This window comes from Alligator sinensis, unplaced genomic scaffold (genome assembly GCF_000455745.1).
Source record: "Alligator sinensis unplaced genomic scaffold, ASM45574v1 scaffold957_1, whole genome shotgun sequence".
NCBI classification, from domain to species: Eukaryota; Metazoa; Chordata; order Crocodylia; family Alligatoridae; genus Alligator; species Alligator sinensis.
Genome location: NW_005842039.1, coordinates 2,159,281 through 2,164,616, shown reverse-complemented (window position 1 = coordinate 2,164,616; position 5,336 = coordinate 2,159,281). Strand labels below are relative to the sequence as shown.

Here is a 5,336-nt window from a genome sequence, read left to right as displayed (position 1 = left end):
TTTTAAAACTTACTCTTTGCATTTACCAGTATAGTTATATCAGAGTGCTGATTTAGCATCAAGAGCACCTTTCAGTTTTGTGTGGGATTGCTCAGTTGGCTGTTGTGGGGGTCTGACACCTCAATACAAGAAATGCCAGTTCCATAAAAAGTAGTTTTTTTCATTTAGATCTAGTTTTTATCCTCTATTTAAATTTGTGATAGAAATGTTTACTGCCTCATTTAAGATGGCACCAGAAGCAGACTGTTCTTGTCCCTATGTGATTCTCCATGCTGAAGATGTTGCTGAAGGTATTCTGTATGTGAAGTATTTGCTTGCAGAACTATCATTGTAAATTTCCTGTTGCATTATTTATTTCTGGTTGGTGTAACTGACTGCCTAGATGTCATTATCATGAGAGACTGAATTGGATTATACTTCTGAAAAGTTTTAGCAGCATTTTTGTTAGAAAGATGTATTTCACTTGTTGTTTCTTGATAGTGTGGAACAGTGCAAGCTAACCTTTTCGGTTGACATGCCACAAAATTAGCCCCACACTCTCCCTGAGTGCCATTCCAATCCCCTTCCCTTGTGTGATCCACTACTCTGCCCAGGGCTGCTCCTTGTCCTTTATGCCCTCCCCAATCTATTGCTCCATTTCTGATTCCTGTCCTGTACTCCCTGTGCAATTCACTGCACCACTTTCTTCTTCCTGTTCGATCTGCTGCTGTGCTATGGGTCCCCTGCCCAATCAGCCATGTGCCACATACAGAGGCTGCCCACGCCACTTATGGCATGAGCATTGTAGGTTGGCAATCCTGGCATAGGTGGCCTGCAGAAGGTTTTCTTTTTCCCCTTTATAAATGATTCAATAGCAAATTTGAAGCTTTCTGATGCATTTAGCATAAAGGCCCAGGAATACTACAAAGTTTAAGTTGTGTTCAGGCGGTCTCTGTAATAACATTTTATTATGTATTGGTTCTTTTGGGACTTTTCCTGAATTATCACAATCTGTCTACTATAGGTAGGCCTGCAGAGCTCATATATTGCAGTAGGTTTCTTCAAGGCATAAAACTTCTTTGGAGGCAATCTTGCGTCTGCCTTAACACGAGTAAATTAGCGTAGAACAGGCCTTGCTATTTCAGAGTCATTTAGTGGAAGCTCCAAGTGTGGCGGTATTGTTAACAGATTACTGATACATAGGTTGAAGAAGGTCAGGATGAAATTACATTCCTAATTTGGCCTCATTTCTTTCTTAAAGGTATCTACATATTGTGTAGTGTTATCCTCCATTTTCTCCGTCAGTACCTGGAGGATTTGATGAGGTCAATTTCCTTTCTCTCTTACCGTGTAGCAATTTTGGATCAGTAAGTTGAAGATGCAGTCAGTGGTTCATTTCTCAGGAGGAAGTTGGTAATCTATGCAGCCCAAACTATGATACTGGCTGGATAGTCTATTTTTTATTGAGGATGTTACAGAATAAAGTTGCTTGTGTTGCTGTTAAAATGGATCTCTTCATTAACTGGGTCAAGAGCAAGTCAGTATTTGTAAAGCAAGTTAATATCTCCATGTACTCTCCAGGTAGGGTAGTCAGGCTAGATAGCTTTAGAGTGTCTGTTCTAAAGTATTCAACATAGAATTTCAGAACTTTGTTTCAAACACTGTCATCTGGGGTACACAATTTACTGGGCTTAAGTTTCAGAAAGTTTGCCCTTAGGTCCTGCATTGTTAACTGACAGGTTTTAATATGTCTTCAAGATTATGTGATGATGCCGTTTCATCTTTGTGTCAAATTTCCAAATTGCATTACCATTCAATGGTGTTCCATCAAGTTTTTCCATGCCACACTTTCTTTCATGTGCTCTACTAGTTGTTTTTTCTGCTGAAGTATTGGCTTGGAATGCTACAGCATGTTGTGGTAAGCTGCATTTAGTTTTATATACACATTTCCATTAGAAGTTGAAGAGTTCCCTCACTTTTTTCTTAGTATACAACAGCTTCTATCAAGCTATTTTTCTCTCTCAGAGTTGCAGTCCTATCTTGTTAAGTGTATTGTTTTTCCCCCTCTGGTAAGTATTTTTTGGAAATATCTTTCATGGTAATGTTAATACCATTGGTTAAGTTTTCACAGATCTCGAGTTTTTCTTTTCAGTCTGGCCCCCAGATAAAAAATGTATCTGAAAGCTAGATAAAGTTTTGTGGCATTTTTTTGGCTTGCAACTATTCTATGCCATTAGCTTGGTGTAACATCATTTGGTTCCAGTGTGATAAAAGTGACTACAAAAATAAAAAATGGCCATGGGTGGATTTAAGTCACTCAAGCCTACATTAGTTATGGTTTTACACATACTAAGCAACTTATTTCTTTTCATGTTGATAATACCGTAAAGCTACGCTACTGCCTCTGTCAAGGTGCACCATTATAAAATATATACCTGTTACCCTTTGGTAGAGATGAAGCTTGGTTCTCTGCTAATACATGCATTTCTCTCTCCACAGATAAGCTTTCCAGTGCTTGAAATGTGCTGGTTTCCATTGGCTGTTTGTGAAATAATCTCTCTCATAGGTGGCACAGACCAGAGTTCAGGTACCAGACGGCTGATCTGTAATTAGCTTGCCTCATGGTCAAGCTTGCATTTTCTTCATTGTTGTGATGCATTTAGCTAGCTCTTCCTTGGAACAAACTAGAGAGACTGCTAGAATTCTGTTCCTTTAAAGCAAGTATTTGCAGCTCCCTGTAAACCACAGGACCATATATAGAGCTGTCTTTGCCTAGCCAAGTCTTGCCTAATAGTATCTCAGATCATGACAGTCATGTGAATCGCATCAGAGATCTGGGACTTGTTTCTAACAGATATGCCTTTTTGCTACCTGTAAGAGGGCCACATTTTTAATTAGCATGGCTGAGCTCCAAAATGTGTGTTCAGAATTACATTCACTCTGTTATTTATGCTATGGGGATTGGTACTCTTATACTTACTGAACTGTAGATTTAAAATACCTGTATTTGCAGGTGACCCTTTTGCTGGCAGAAACTATCCTAACTTACGCCGTGTACTTCTATTTCTAATATAGCAGATCTTCCTGTGTTTTCTGCTGTTTGAGAATTCTCACCTCCTCCTCCCTCCTTCGGTAGACAGCTTTCTTTCAGAAATGCATAACAATAAGATGGTGGACTGATAGATATCAAAGATCTTTGCCTCTCCAGTACTGAAGGGGTCATCACTGAAATGGCATTTGACTGTGTGAAATCAAGCTCCAGCTTGTCTTGCAGGGCTGTTAAGAGATAACTTTGAAGAGAAGCATCCAACCAGAGTAGATAAGATATGTAGATAGCCATCTAGGAGATTCATGCTCCAAGAGAAGAATCAACAACAAAAGGAGTACAGCAAGTAGTTACCAGATATTGTAGTCTGGAGAAAAATCTTCGGTTGGCAAAGAAACCAATAGACATTCAAGACTGATACATGTTTGAAGCTATTATATAACAGTAGTATAAAACCAGTATGAAGATAGGGTAAGCATAGGGTAGTTAAGCATCATCTAGAGGAAGGGGGCTACCTAAGAATGCCTTTTGATACTCAGTGCTCAGTTTATGAAGGAGGATAAATAAATTTTTATGCTAGACCACTATTTTATGCTAAATGAAAAACACACACAAGATGAAATGCTTATCACTGAATGAGGGGGAAAGCATGATGGAAGCTTTAGTGTCAAGTCTTGTAGCACAGCCAGTAGTGGCCTGGACATACAATCTGGATGCAGATGAAGCATTTGCAGAGTACAACACATTGCTACAACAGCAGATCATCCTTTAGGCAGGTTTGGCTATTAGTGTTGGTGCCTAAAGCATATTCATATACACATTTTAACGGATATTTGGCTTTATTGTTTTAATTGGAGAGAGCAGTATGTGATCTGCAAGAGGATGCATTTATCTCTCACTGGTCATTTACTTAATAAAATAGTCAGCTTTTCAACTTGCTTGTGAAACTCTTTATGATCTATCCCCCAAATGTACGATATTAAAAAAAGGAATGAATTCTTATCTCAGGAGGACTGTAAAACTGATATAAACAGCATATAAAGATCTCATTTCTCATGCCTGTGGTGGAAGTACAATCTGGGCTGGCAGTATGTGGGATACCAAATATTATGCCATAACATGAACATTACCTTGTGATTGAACAGAATACCACCTCCCCCCACTAGAGCTGCCTACATGGTATTTTAAAAAGATAGAACATCATGCCAAGTGACTGTATTTTTGTATTTCCTAAACAATATATTTATGGAAATTTTCTTGAGTGAAATATGAGAAAAGAACCTGAAAGACTCGGGTAAGCTAGGTCTCTTTATTTGGGAGTTGTCCATACCCAACATAACAGGCTCACAGAAATCGAAAACATCCATAGTTTTCAATTAGGGTGCTTAATATTTATTCTAAGGCATCCAGTCGGTTGAAATCCAATAAAGATGACTGATGCCCTTTTGGTGATCCCTGGACAGAAAAGGTCAAATTTCAAAGTTTGGAAATTCTTCCCTAGTGTTCAGGCACCTGTAATGAATGAGTGATCCCAATATAAAGATCCTAACTCAAAGGGAGTATGAAAATTGCTTGTCAGTCAGTCAGTCACTGACCTATTCAGATGATCTATGCATATTATTAGATACAGACAGCAGTAATCCCAAAAAGAGAAAGATGTTATGCATATAGGTTTATATAGCCAGCTGTTAGCATGATACAACGTTACATTTAAGATTGGAAAACAGCCCTTCCCTAATCTCAAGGAATCCATCTCTCAGCAGGTATGAGAAGCAAGTGTTTGATTGCCTAATGAATCATCAAGCATTTTACTATCCTGAGTTTGCTCCCCAACATAAAATACCTCTGGTAAGTAATTTGGGATGGCTGGGGAAAAGGAAGTGGAAAGCTTGAACAGAAACACTGGGAACAAAGATGTGTGATATGTCAAGTGAACTACAAGTGCAGTTATATATTGATGAGTTCCCAGATGTTCACAAAAAGCCTGTTTAAACTGCAGCAAAATTAGACAGCTGAAAGTTTTCCTTCCTCTAATGTAATGTCTCCACAGACTACGTAGGTTTTTGTGTCTCCTATTCCTATGAAGGGTGCAGCCCAAATACTCCCAAATTCTGGATAGTGCCAAGTCATTCCTTAGAGAACAGGGTTCTCAAAAGCTCCTGCAAGTGCTTCTGAAAGCAATTATCTTTTCCTTTAGAAAAAGCCAGATTGCTCCAACTACCAGATGGGTTCTTTAAACTTAACAGTAGAGAAAAACCTCACACATTCCCCTTTCAAATTGTACAAAATTAATACTAAATAAGTATTCCTG

At 38.6% G+C, this 5,336-nt stretch overlaps 1 long non-coding RNA gene across 1 annotated transcript; it reads left to right on the top strand.

Moving 5' to 3' along the window:
• Positions 1-232: 232 nt before the first annotated feature.
• LOC102382628 lies at positions 233-4,867 on the top strand. The gene is made up of 3 exons (XR_323691.1): positions 233-290; positions 2,479-2,566; positions 4,786-4,867. It is a non-coding gene; the product is annotated as an uncharacterized LOC102382628 (long non-coding RNA).
• The last annotated feature ends 469 nt before the right edge of the window (positions 4,868-5,336 follow it).